Source organism: Quercus suber, unplaced genomic scaffold (assembly GCF_002906115.3).
Source record: "Quercus suber isolate HL8 unplaced genomic scaffold, Cork oak 2.0 scaffold_558, whole genome shotgun sequence".
Classification (NCBI taxonomy): Eukaryota; Viridiplantae; Streptophyta; class Magnoliopsida; order Fagales; family Fagaceae; genus Quercus; species Quercus suber.
Window position 1 is genome coordinate 336,618 of NW_027070005.1, and position 15,206 is coordinate 351,823.

Consider the following 15,206-nt stretch of genomic DNA (forward strand, 5'->3'; position numbering starts at 1 on the left):
TTGAGTGTTTTAGGAATATACAGGTCGATTCAATTAAGCTGCTGTCTACACTTGCAACTGATGGATAGTAGTTAGGATTGAATTTGAGTTTATGAGCATTTTTTTTTAAAGGGCTTTTTACTTGTAAACTTTGAGCTTTTAATTTGTGTTTTATCACAGATTGCCAAAGAGGGAGTTTATTAGGTTCTAAAGATTTAGGATTTTATGTATTTAGAACTCTAATGTGTAATATTGGAAAACCATGATCAAAACAATATGTTTAGTCTTGTTTAGGCTTACTCAAAGTTGATTAATTATTGTAAAGTTAGAATCAAGTGGCTGCAGATGTATTGGAGCATTTCGGCCTGGCTCGATCGATCGAAGGATAGACTCGATCGATCGAATCTCGGGTTAGATGCGTTTTCTGCAGAATTTCCAACTCAGCCCTGACTCATTAAACGTTTAGGGTTTTATGTTTTTGCCCTAGGTATATAAGGCAAAACCCTAGCCACGTTTTTAAAGTTGCTCCTATTGTACTGTTGCTCATACATTGCTGTTTTGTGTAAATCTCTTGTGAGATCTAGAGGAGCTTTCCTTTACACAAAGCATAGGGTTTTCAAGGTAGAGATTACTTCAACATCTTGATGATCAACTCGGTTGCTGCCATTGGAGCTTAAAGAATAACAAACGTGGGTGCTTGTAGCTGATTAGAGAATCCAAGAAAGAAAGAGTCCGTGAATTCGGAGCTTGCACATGGTCATGTCAGTAAGTTCTACTAGTGGGTAGCATTAGGAAGTCAAGCGGGGAGCTTGTAAGGTCTTTTGTATGAACTTCGATTCTTTCATAGTGGATTCAGGTTTACCTTGAGGATAGGTGGGTAAAATCCTCCCCAGGTTTTTACCGTGTGATTTCCTGGGTGATCATATCATTGTGTTATTTATTATTCCGCTGCTTTATATTTTTGATATGATTGTTTGATTGTTTTAACCTAGAATTGCATAATTTGACTAAGTAACAACTTGGCTAATTAACTAGGTTAATCCAATTGGTGTTTTAAGGGGTCTAAAATCGTTCAGAACTGTTCCCGGTATCCTAGAGATAGCCACTATAGTACATGCTTGGATTCAACAAATTCAAACTTTGCAAGTCTTTAAAGCTTGAATAGCTATCAAAGTCTGTAACTTTTGAACTCAGTTGAACCTTGCACCATGTCTTAGTGAGCACTGTAATCACAACTAAGGGAAATTAATAAAATGCACATCACTAATTTGAGGATCCCTAACCTTTTCTTACATTATATTTTACTTGTTGTGCATTCCTTTGCTGTAAAAATGTCATTCAATACAGATATCCTTGCTTGTTAGTTATTTGTGTTGTAGGAAGCTTGTTTTGTGCACCACTCGGTTCTTAAACAGCCCCTTTAGCTGCGGTGAATCGAGCCCAGTCCACCAAGAAAATTTTACTCGGCCTAGGATCCTTGGGCCATAGTGCTGAAGAAAAAAGGCACTCTCACAAAAACTCATCATTTGTATTTGTGAGAGTGCTTTTTTCTTAGCACCCAGGCCCAGGTAGAGACAAGGATCCCGGGCCCAAATACTTGTTGTTTTGGTGGACTGGGCTTGGTTCACCGCAGCTAAATGGGGCTGATTACAAATCAAGTTGTGCGCAAGTCACATAAAGCTCCTCAAGATGAAAAATGCGATTCCTCCTAAGCAATAAAATACCATTATAAGTGTTTTAGTCTCGTAAAATGACCATTTACTCTTACGAAATAAGTAAAATAAGTGTTCATAATATTCACAATGAGAAGGAGATTGAAATAGAGTATTTAAGGCTTATCTTTTATTGTATAAACATTTAAAAGAGTTCCTTCACTTCGGACCCCGGGCGTACTGTCGTGGGATCCCGGGGCATACTAGGTCTGTAAGAACCCAGAATGCTGGTTCTCTGAACTATATGATCTTTCTCCTTGCTTATTATGCAATAGAGTTTTGTCATTTCCCTTTACCTCTATAGACCCTGCATAAAAACACTCTATATAAGACATATATCTTCAAATAATTGTTAGTTTCTTAGATTAGGATATACATTTTAATACATATACATATATGTAAATGAATTTCATTAGAATGATTCAGCCACGAGGATCCTGGCCCCAATTCTCACAGACTTAGTGCTTTTGCACAAGACTTGTGGAATTTGGAAGTCAAGTCCAAGTGGCTTTGCTTGGGCATTGCCTTCCAAGATAGTTAGGTGTGAAGGATTTTTGTGGGAGACAGTGATATCTGATGTGTACATGTTTTGGCATATGTCTCTTTGGAGGCTAAGTGTGTCCAAGGCCCAAGTTGAAGTGAGGACCCTAGTAAAAAGACTCAACTTTTGGCTGAGTAAAAGGAAAACTAGCTGGCAAGAATATATGTATTGAACAGCAAGAAAGCAGCAAAGGAAAACAATGTAATAATGAAATACACGAAATAACTGTTAAGGATCCTCCAATCAGTATGAGATATTTCATTATTTTTCTTAATTGTGGATTACAATATGCTCACTAAGACATGATACAAGGTCTAAATAAGCTCAAAAATTAGAGACTTAGATGGCTATCTAAGCCTCTAAGACTTGCAAAGTTTGAATCCTTTTGAATCCAAGTATGTACTAGTGGCTGTTTCTGGGATACCGAGAGATATTTCCCTACTTTCTTTGAGTTTTTGACAGAGTTTTCTCCATGATTCTGCTGTGATTTTCTATTGCTAAATCCCCCCTTTATGTTGGCTGCTTCCCCCCTTTTATAATGTCATTTTAGGGTTCAATGTACCATTGAGTCTCCCCCCTTGGCTCCCTAGGTATCAGAGCCCCTGTTATGCCAGCCATTCTGATGGCTGGGTCTTTCCCTGTTTCTCATTGTTTTCCTCTTTTCATGCTGTTTCCCTAAAAGTCACTTGTTGACTTTCCATTTTGGGGCGTCTTCGGGCAACTGGCCTTCAATCTCTCTTCTTTCAAGGCTTTTTACCTTTTAGACTCAGTTTTTTTGCTGTACTTCTTGCTATGATTTTTCCCAAGTGAGCGGAATCCATTCATGCTGGGTTGAAGGTTTTCCCAGTCACTTCCCCTTATAGTTCTTCATTTTGGGTTCCCCGAGGTGCTAGCCTTTTGTTCATGAATTGTCACTCTCCAAGCTTTTTGGTTCTTTGCTGCACCATTCGATGCTTGAGAAGGACATATCTATTCTTCGTTTCTTGTATTTCATGGTACCCTTTTTGAACTGTCTCAATCCCACTTTGGCCGTACTGCATGTCCCGAGGATCTCGAGCCTCTGGCAGCCTCTGGGTATCCCGGTCCAGTTCTTTCACTGGATTTTGCTAGATTTTTAATGGCTCTTTTTTTGGAAATATGAACATACATAGGGCCTTGACTTTGATTCTTCTTGCTGCATATCCTCTGGCCTGACTGAGATCCTTGCTGCACATCCTCTGACTGGGATCCTTGCTGCACGTCCTCTGACCTGATCGAGATCCACTTTTTTTTTTCTTTATTATTATTATTATTTCTTTCTTTTTTTCTTCTTTTTGGAACTTTGGGCCTTCATGGTCATTCTTAACTTCATGAATTGGGCCTTCTTTTGTTAAGGCCCATGGTCTTTCCTTATTTTTCATGGAATGGGCTTTCTTGTGAAATTTTGGCCCTCAACATTAGCCCCCCGAGCTCGTGGGTTACCTGTAGCCCTCGCGCAAGAAAAAAAAAATTTTTGGACACTTTCTTAGTTTGTAGAACCAATGTGTTGACCATATAATTCTTGAGGAAAACTCCAAAGGATTTGCTACACTTCCTTCATAGAATGAACTAACATGTTGACAAATCTATTTTGTCAAGCCGACAATGAAGTATTCATATATAGTCAAAATTATATTGGTTTTGCATTTGTTGCCAAGAGTATATTTCCAGCATTAGTGTTTTTGCTAGCAATTGTAGGATATGCTTTTTTGAAAGTAGCATACAAAAATTAAATCTCAATATAAGATAGCATTGCTTTGTCAACAAGATTTTGTTTGTTTTACAAAATAGGTTAAGTGAAGGAAGCCCCCATGAACTTTGCCAAAGATATTCTATGCATTGTAGTACATGCTTGCTATGGCTAAGGTGAATAACACCCAGATGTTTGCCACATGAGATTTTTAGTCCATGAATAGTGACTTACCAATGAGACCATGATATCATAAGTCATTGAATCATATAAACATGCTGATTTAAAGTCTAATCAAGGCTAGCTATTCTTCTCAAAATGTATTAAGAGACAGAAAATTCCCTGAGTTCATGGCTTAGAAGGCTTAAGAACATCTCCATGCCTTGCTTTAGCTAAAGACCTTGCTTTTCTTGTGGATGCTCTTGATCTTTGCCTTATTCTCTTTCCAAATTGTGAGAGGTTGTATAATATTTCAGATTGCAGCAAATTATTCACATATCATGCCACCGATTATATTGTTGTTGAATTGCTACATTCCATATAATTCATGAGCCAAAGAAAAATAATAGTGGCTGAACTTATGTACAGTAAAGTTTGCACTAGACTTCTCAATTTTTATCAAGTGAAATAGCTATCTAAGGAAAATCGTATCTTAGCCCCCAGTGTATGCACTCGAAAAGCCAATTGCCAAATAAGATATAGCAATAAAAAATTACTTCATGTATATGAAACCATGTGAGGATTTCAACCACACAAGAATTCAAAATTTTGATTTTTGATAATTGGTCAAGTAAGAAGACCAAAATATTAGAATTTTCATTTTAATCTACATAAAAAAAGTATTAGTGCATGGGTGATACCTCTTGCACAACATTTTGCAGTGTTTTGATATATTCAAACATAGTATTGATAAGTGGGCTTACCAAAAGGGTACCTTTCTTTTGTTGAGTCAAAGTACCTCCAAGCCTTTGGTGAGTTTGCACCTTGTAGGAGGAGCGAAATGTCGCTAGCTAGTTTGCAATGTCATTGACAAATCTCTTTGTATAGAGACTTGCAAAAGTATCCTTGCTTTTGCAACTTTGAGTGACGTACTCTTAGAATTTTTTTTAAGTTACGCCTTCCTTGGTTCTTTAGGCTCCCTTGAACCAATTCCTTTCAAGGAGGTTAATCTTGTGCACTTTATACACCCATTTTTGGGTTTTCATACCCACTCGAGGCTCTTTCTCTTTGTACCCCTTGTTGGGCCTTGCTTACAATTTGCACCCTTTGTTGGGATGTGCTACGGCTTGTACCTATTGCTGGTACGTGCTACAGCTTGTACCCCTTGCTGGTGCATGCTACAAGTTGTAGCCATGACTAGGATATGCTTACAATATGCACTTGTACTTATTGCTGGTACGTGCTATAGCTTGTACCCATTGCTGGTACGTGCTACAAGTTGTAGCCATGACTGGGATATGCTTACAATCTGCACTTTTACCTATTGCTAGTACATGCTACAACTTGTACCCATAAACTTTTGCTTTTGACCATTTTCTTGGTCGTACTTGGAAACTTTTGCTTTTGGCCAATTTTTGAGCCATGTATTTAGAAAATTTGTTCTAGGCCAAGTCTTGGGCAAGGTACATGGAAAGTTTGCTCTTCCTAAGTCCTAGGCTATGTCACTTGGAAAAATCTTTTTTGGTCAAGTCCTGGGCCAGGTACATGGAAAGCTTGCCGTTTCCCAAGTCTTAGGCCATGCCACTTGGAAAAATCTATTTTGATCAAGTCCTAGGCCAGGTACATGAAAAGTTTGCCCTTTCCCAAGTCCTAGGCCATGCCATTTGGAAAAATTTCTGTTTTGATCAAGTCCTAGGCTAGGTACATGGAAAATTTGCCCTTTCCCATGTCCTAGGCCATGCGACTTGGAAAATTTGTTCTAGCCAAGTCCTAAGCCAAGTACATGGAAAGTTTGCTCTTTCCAAGTCCTAGGCCATGTCACTTGGAAAAAATCTGTTTTGATCAAGTCCTGGGTTAGGTACATGGAAAGTTTGCCCTTTCCCAAGTTATAGGCCATGCCACTTGGAAAAATTTCTGTTTTGGCCAAGTCCTGGGCCATGTCACTTGGAAAATTTGTTCATGGTTATTGAATTTTTCAATCTTCAGAAAATGTTCCTTCCCAGGCCCCCATTCTCAAGTAAGGTCACTGAACTGATTTCTTTTCTTTTCTTCAAAGGGTTAAGGATTTGTTTCCTTCTCCAAGGATCTTTTAAAATATCCTCTCTTGGTTGTGAACAAATCCTTCATGAAAATACTCTTCTGTTATGAGTCATCTGAAGTTGCTCTCACTAGTGAATTGGTGGCTAGAAGGAGCTCCACCAAGATGATTTTGTTATGGTGTTTTCTTCAAGTGGGGGATCCTCTTACAGGGATCCTGGAAGAGGAAGGCTTACTCTAGGCATGCTCTTTAGAGGCTGACTTCACAAACCTCATAGTTTGTTTCTTTACAAGGATCTCTATCGCTACTAATTTTTTAGAGATCTTCTCACCCAATAGGTACTCCTCTTCTTCGAGGAACTGGGCCAATAAGTTTGTTACAGCCTAGCTCTTGACAGCTCTGGGGATCCTTCAGACCCATATTGTATTGGGGAATTAATATTAGCCACTAGACCACTCTTCAAGATCGCAAGGGCTGATGGATGAGGGCTTTTATTGGATAAGAGCTCATCACCAATAGGATTTGGTGGTATGAAAAGTAATGATTCAGTTGTTGAGATGCATAACTGCCAAACATGCCCATTCTATGTTAGGATACCTCATTTCCATGTCCTCCAATGCTCTGTATGCTTTGGGATCGGGATCCCAGGTACAACAATAGTGATTTTGCCATGGACTAGTACCCATAAGGTAGCAAATGACTTAGCTCCCCATCTGAAAACATTCCCCTTTTTCAATAGTTTGGATAGTCTACCAGTGACCAAGGCTGGTCTTGGTGTGAGCTTCCTAATAAGGAACTCTTTCCAAGAAGCTCTTGAGTTCCTTGACCGTGGTATGCCTCTTCATGGTTGATATTGTTGTTGCTTTGACTGGATCTATGAGGAGGTCAATGTTTAGGAAAAGGAAATTTATCCTTTGGACGTGCTTTATTTAATTTGAAGAAGTCCACCCAATAAATCTTCATATTTTTTCAATAGCTCCACCAGTTGCTCCTTTTTTTTTTTTTTTTTTTTTTTTTTTTTTTTTTTTTTTTTTTTTTTTTTTTTTTTTTTTTTGGTACTGATAACTGACTGCTAATTAGGATAGACCCCGGGTTCCTTGGGTTAGCCCCCAACTTCACATCTTCTAGTTTTTCTTTTGGTAGGATTTATACCTTCCTTTCCATATCCATAAGTTTCTCCGGGATCTTCATAAGCAGTATATTAGGCTTCCTCCTTTTGTCTTTTTTTGTCCAAGGGATCCCTCAAACCATAGGTATTTCTTCCTTTTAATGGGATGGGAGCCCTTCGGGATCCCCGAGATGGGATATACTGACTCATCGTATCCCCAGGTTCCTCTAGGATCTCTTCCTAAGCTATCATGTAAGATGGTGGTCCGAGATCCTCTTGTAGGCTATATTTAGGTCCCACGTGCCTTTATAAGCAATATTCTGCCTTTCCTCCAGGTTTCTTCTTCTTCTGGAATAGGAGTCCCCCAGGATCCTAGGGATGGGAGCCCCCCGGGATCCTAACAATGGGATATTCTTCAGCTGGAGCCGACTCATCATAGAATATGTTTTCCACAAAGTTTACTTTATGCTGGATGAAGGGACTAGGATTGGCAGCGACTTTTGTGGACTCCCCATTCAATCCCTCTTTCACGTACTAGTGGTACACTGAGAGGATCAGGTGATACTTGTGATGCCATGGTTGGACTTTAGAGCTAGTTTTATGTGTCCTTCAGTGGACTCTATAGCTTCTCCAAATCTTGTTATTTCCATGGGTGGGCCCAATTGTTGAGCTGTAAGAAATGATAGATGCATTGTATAGTTGTTGAGCTTTCAATAATGTTGATTTTGCTGCTGACTTGCAATATAATGTTTCTATTGATTTTCTTCAAAATATATTTGTTGGGAAATTTAGACCTCGGTTGATAGAATTAACAAGTTTTAAACCCAAGTTGTTAATTAGATTTATTATGAATAAAACTTGTTAAAACAAACAAACATCAATATCATGTCAAAATCATGCAGCTGAAAAAATAAATAAGACAAGATATGATGACCTAGGAAAACCAATGAAACCAACCAGTTTCACAGTAAAAAACCCGGGGGGAAACCTTCCCGAAAAGAAATCCACTATAGTAAAGAGAAGTTTCAGATCTAGTATAAAACCTTTGTCCCTAGACTCTACAATCCCCGTAGATGAACTCACAGTAGAAACCTTCTATCGCTTCAGAACCTCTGAACTCTTCAATATATGAACGTCACCCTTTGATGTTACACGGATCTCAATACGTAACTAACTCCTTTGTACAAATCTCAGTACGTGACTCACTCACCAACTTGAGGAAGAAGATGTTGGCTGCAAAGTTCTTCACTTCATCAACAATGAAGATCAAGAAGCACTTGGTTACAAAACCCTAAGGCGCAAAAGACGCAATAGCTTCTTTTAGAGAGAATAAGGCATCTGTCACCTTTTGCATATGTTCTCCTTGTATTCTCTTGTGTGACGGCCTCGAAAATAAGCCTTATATAGGTCTAGAGTTGTGAGAAAAGAAACCCTACACAAATACAAAAGCATGTCCCAAAAACAGAAATCTGAATTCCCGTAACCTCGACAGATAGCAGCTACCGAGGAGGTGTCAAGCAGGTGTCGAGGGGACAGAAACTTTCTCGATCGATCGACCAGCTATCGAGAAGCTATCGAGATTGCGATAAGAATCAGCTTGAAAAGCTCGACAGATAGCCAGGTGTCGGGGAGGTGTCGAGCAGCTATCGAGCTTTAAAATTCAGCACTTTCTCACTTGATTCTTGGACAAACTTATATGACTTTAACACTTGAACTTGAAACAAGGTTTCTTGAAGTATTAAACACATTCTAGATCTACCTAAATACAAGTAAAGTACATTTTGTCAAAGGATTAGCCAACTACATAAAATATTGATATATGTTCCTAGCAAGTGAACCACATATGTCCTAACAATATTCAAGGTCCACTGCACAATAGGCTTTAGCCCCCAAGACATGAGGCAGTTGATGAATCATGCTTGATCCACCTTCTCTTGATGCTATTGTGGAACTTCTATCCATTTTCCTGATGCCTCCAATTTTTTTGAACCATTTTACTTTGCTGGATCTATGGAAATACTTCACCTTCACTGGAAGCAATGATCTCCTAGGCTTTGTAGGAATTGAGGGTGTACTTAGCCTTGTTAGAATTAAGGATCTTCTCAGTTTTGTTAGGATCAAGGATCTCCCAGGCTTTACTTTCCTAGAGTCAAGGATCTCCTAGACTTTGCTGGAATTGAGGGTGTACTCAACCTTGCTGGAATAAAGGATCTCCTCAGCTTTGTTGGGATCAAGGATCTCCCAGGCTTTGCTTCCTAGAGTCAAGGATCTCCTAGGCTTTGTAGGAATTGAGGGTGTACTCAGCCTTATTGGAATTAAGGATCTCCTCAGCTTTGTTGGGATCAAGGATCTCCCAGGCTTTACTTTCCTAGAGTCAAGGATCTCCTAGACTTTTGATGTGCATGAAATATATACAATAAAATACTCACATATCTACATATTTAGCCTTACTTCTATATTATTTTGTGACTGATTATATAATATCTTTGTGTTGTAGATAACAAGGGTTTTACATGCAAAGTGGGGCTAGGCCAATTGAATCAAGCCAATTTACATCCAGCCAGGCATGAATATTAAATTTAAGTCCAATTGGAGTAAGGAATCAAAGGAAATTTGCACCAAATCCAAGTCCAATTCGGATTAGGATTCCAGCCTGCACATCAGTTAGTATTTTCAGTATAACTTTCGGCTCAGATGTCCAATCGAGATGATTCAAGTTGGGCTGGAAAGTTAACTTAAAGGGCTACAACTTTGTAGTTTACCAGAAGCCCTAATTCTGAAAAAAAAAAAAAAAAAAAAAAAAAAAAAAAAAAAAAAAAAAAAAAAAGAGGGCATGCCTTTCATTGTCAAACTAGATAATTTTGTCCCTTGAAACATTTTTTATTTTTATTTTTTATACTTCTTCTCAATAGTATAAAGGAATTATCCAAGCCAAAATAATTTTTAAAAATAAACATGAGTTTTTTTATAAAAAAAATTTAATTAATTAATTTATTTATTATTTTTTGAAACTAATTAATTCAGCTGGGCAGTTATCTTTTATGAATATCTTTAAATGAGGTCCATTTAATTGGAAACTGAGTATGACAACCAAACTTATCGATGATTCTACATTGTGTAGAACAAGTGTCTACTTATATTACTAAACAATACAATGCTTTTGCTTTCATGCAACATAGTAATAGCTATCCATTTGAAAACCATAGATTTCAGTCCATTATGTTCAAAATATAAGATGGAGAAAATAATAATGCATAAAACTTATCTTGTGTTGGGAAGTTCCTAAAAATTCCATATAGAGTCCCTTGGTAGAACATTCGTTAGAGGAACCCGCACTTTTGGGATCTTGATGTTGAATGCACTAAGCGGAACTTTCCTTCCTCTAGGTGTTTCCTAGCTTTGGAGCAATGCTTGCGAAGGGACTACTTTTTCCCTCTCATTTTTCCTAGTCCCCAGTGGAGTCGCCAAAATGTGAGAGTGCTTTTTTCTTAGCACACAAGCCCAAGTAGAGACAAGGATCCCGGGCCCAAATACTTGTTGTTTTGGTGGACTGGACTTGGTTCACCACAGCTAAATGGGGCTGATTACAAACCAAGTTGTGCACAAGTCACATAAAGCTCCTCAAGACGAAAAATGTGATTCCTCCTAAGCAATAAAATACCATTATAAGTGTTTTAGTCTCGTAAAATGACCATTTACTCTTACGAAATAATTAAAATAAGTGTTCATAATATTCACAATGAGAAGGAGATTGAAATAGAGTATTTAAGGCTTATCTTTTATTGTATAAACATTTAAAAGAGTTCCTTCACTTCGGACCCCGAGCGTACTGTCGTGGGATCTCGGGGCGTACTAGGCCTGTAAGAACCCAGAATGCTGGTTCTTTGAACTATATGATCTTTCTCCATGCTTATTATGCAATAGAGTTTTGTCCTTTCCCTTTACCTCTATAGGCCCTGTATAAAAAGCACACTATACAATACCCATATCTTCAAATAATTGTTAGTTTCTTAGATTATGCTATACATTTTAATACATATACATATATGTAAATGAATTTCATGAGAATGATTCAGCCACGAGGATCTTGGCCCTAATTCTCACAGACTTAGTGCTTTTGCACAAGACTTGTGGGATTTGGAACTCAAGTCCAAGTGGCTTCGCTTGGGCATTGCCTTCCAAGATAGTTAGGTGAGAAGGATTTTTGTGGGAGAGAGTGATATCTGATGTGTGCATATTTTGGCATATGTCTCTTTGGAGGCTAAGTGTGTCCAAGGCCCAAGTTGAAGTGAGGACCCCGATAAAAAGACTCAACTTTTGGCTGAGTAAAAGGAAAACTAGCAAGCAAGAATATATGTATTACACAGCAAGAAAGTAGCAAAGGAAATAATGTAATAAAGAAACACACAAAATAACTGTTAAGGATCCTCCAATTAGTATGAGATATTTCATTATTTTTCTTAATTGTGGATTACAATATGCTCACTAAGACGTGATACAAGGTCCAAATAAGCTCAAAAATTACAGAATTAGATAGCTATCTAAGCCTCTAAGACTTGCAAAGTTTGAATCCTTTTGAATCCAAGTATGTACTAGTGGCCGTTTCTGGGATACTGGGAGATATTTCCCTACTTTCTTTGAGTTCTTGACAGAGTTTTCTCCATGATTCTGCTATGATTTTCTATTGCTGAATCCCCCCTTGATGTTAGCTGCTTCCCCCCTTATATAATGTCATTTTAGGGTTCAATGTACCATTGATTCTCCCCTCTTGGCTCCTTGGGTATCGGAGCCCCTGTTATGCCAGCCATTCTGATGGCTGGTTCTTTCCCTATTTCTCATTGTTTTCCTCTTTTTGTGCCGTTTCCCTAAAAGTACTTGCTGACTTTCCATTACGGGGCGTCCTCGGGCAGCTGACCTTCAATCTCTCTTCTTTCAAGGCTTTATACCTTTTAAACTCAGCTTTTTGGCTGTCCTTCTTGCTGTCATTTTTCCCAAGTGAGCGGAATCCATTCCTGTTGGGTTGAAGGTTTTCCCATCCACTTCACCTTATAGTTCTTCATTTTGGGTTCCTCGAGGTGCCAGCCTTTTGTTCAGGAATTGTCACTCCCCAAACTTTTTGGTTCTTTATTGCACCACTGGGTGCTTGAGAAGGACATATCTGTTCTTTGTTTCTTGTATTTCGTGGTACCCATTTTGAGCTGTCTCAATCCCACTTTAGCTGTGTGTGAGAGTGCTTTTTTTTTTAGCACACAGGCCTAAGTAGAGACAAGGATCTCGGGCCCAAATACTTGTTGTTTTAGTGGACTGGGCTTGGTTCACCGTAGCTAAATGGGGCTGATTACGAACCAAGTTGTGCGCAAGTCACATAAAGCTCCTCAAGATGAAAAATGCAATTCCTCTTGGTAACCTGGGGCGTACTGTCGTGGGATCTCAGGCATACTGTCGTGGGATCCCGGGGCGTACTAGGCCTGTAAGAACCCAGAATGCTCTGGTTCTCTGAACTATATGATATTTTCCCTGTTTATTATGCAATAGAGTTTTGTCCTTTCCCTTTACTTCTATTGGTGCTACATAAAAACACACTACATATATTTTCAAATAATTGTTAGTTTCTTAGATTATGTGCTATAGTGGCTGTCTCTAGGATACCTGGAGCGGTTCTTCTGTTTTCTTTAGATTTTACAGAGCTCTTCCTATAGTTCTATATTCATGTGATACAAGGTTCAACTAAGTTCAAAAATTACAGACTTTGATAGCTATTCAAGCTTCCAAGACTTGCAAAGTTTGAATTTGTTGAATCCGAGCATGTGCTATAGTGGCTGTCTCTGGGATATCGAGAGCAGTTCCTCTGTTTTTCTTGAGTTTTACAAAGTTATCTTAACGATTCCCTTCTGGTTTTTCTATTCTGCCTCCCCTTTTTAACGTTGGCTACTTCCCTCTTTTTATAGTGCAACTCTTGGGCTCTGGGGTACTAGTGATTTCTCTCTTTTGCTCCTCAGAGCTCATGTTGTGTCAGTTTACCCAGGGGCTAGTCATTTCCTTTTTTCTTATAATTTCTTCCTTTTGGTGAGACCAAGCAGAAAGCCCCTAGCTGGTTTTCCATTTCAAGGTTCCATCCGTTCGCTGATCTTCAACTATTTGGCCTTTTCTTCCACTTTTTCAGCTTTTGGTTGCACTCCGTCCTTGTCATTTTCCTCAAATAGTTGGAATCTTTTACTGCTAGGTTGAAAGCTCCTTCCAGTTACCTCTTTTTTTATGGTTTTCTCATTGTTGGTTCCTTGAGGCACAGCTCTTGCATTTTGCTTCGCACTTTCTAATCCCACTGTATGTCTAGGCGCATGAGACCTGCATGCTCTTTGTTTTATCCCTCTTTTGAACTTGCTTCAATCCCACTTTAGTTGTGCTGCACATCCTGAGGATCTCGAGCCTCTGGGGATCCCGGCCCAATTCTTTCACTGGAATTTGCTGGACTTTTTAATGGCCTTTTTTACTGGAAATCTGAACATACATAGGGCCTTGATGTCTATATTTCTTGCTGCACAAATTGGGCCTTCTTTATTTTTTTATGGAATGGGCTTTGTTGTGAAATTTTAGACCTCAACATTGTGCTGCACGTCCCGAGCATCCCGAGCCTTTGGGTATCTTAGCCCAATTCTTTCATTGGATTTTTAATGACTTTTTTTTTTGGAAATCTGAACATACATAGGGCCTTGACTTTGATTCTTCTTGCTGCATATCCTCTGGCCTGACTGAGATCCTTGCTGCATGTCCTCTGACCGGGATCCTTGCTGCAAGTCCTATGACCTGACCGAGATCCTCTTCTTTTTTCTTTATTATTATTATTAATTCTTTCTTTTTTTCTTCTTTTTGGAACTTTGGGCCTTCATGGTCATTCTAAACTTCATGAATTAGGCCTTCTTTTGTTACGACCCATGGTCTTTCCTTATTTTTCATGGAATAGGCTTTCTTGTGAAATTTTGGCCCTCAACAGTATTATAGATCATATCAATTAAATTTTTTTCATACTTTTGTCCGTATGACACTTTTATCAAAAAACATTATTACCTTATTTATTTCAATTCCGTGCGTTATACTGAGGTTGAGTGAAATTGACTTTAGAACTCACTCAAGAGTCAAGATTTTCACTTGTTTTATTTTATTGTTTTGGAAGGGAATTGTTTCTTCTTCAGTTCTTTGCCTAAAGACTAATGCCCCTTTTTGTGATTTGTGAGGATGAGAAGATAGTATTATGTGATGGTGATTTGACGCAGGCACATTGATATCATGCAATATACATGAAATATCTTTAGACCAGGAATGCCCACTAATGAATCAGTCACTTTGTACTGAATTCTTGCGATTTCGATATCAGTGTGCGGTTTAAATGTCCACATTTAGTACCAAAGTTTGGGGTGTAAAGTGTGCATAAGGCATGTGCTGTTTTCACTCCCTATCCCTACAATATCTCATTTACAGTAATGAGTTCCACACAGCTTCAATATTAGTGTGGTGGTGTAATATAAGCGTCCTGAATTTTTTTTCTAAATAACAATAAATATTAAAAAATTTAGTTAGTTGTCACGGTGGAAAAGAATGTTGAAAACTAGCATCTCAAGTGTCTAAAACTCGAGTTGCAAGATAAAATTCAAGTTTTTAAGTCTCGATTTGTAAGCGGATGAGTATGATGTGGAAAAAATATTTACACGGAAATCGAGTTTTAAAGACTCGAGTTCGAAAAACGCTGCTATAGGGCGTAAAAAGGTCACTATAGGGCTTAAAAATGGAGTTATAAAAAAAATTAGCAGAAAAACGCCGCTATAGGGCTGAAAAGCACCGCTATTGGGCTTTAAAACGTCACTATAGGGCTTAAAAACGCCACTATAGGGCTCCCTGAACCTGGTATTGATCACTTATGAAAAAATTTTGCAGAAAAACGCCGCTATAGGGCTTTAAAACGTCAC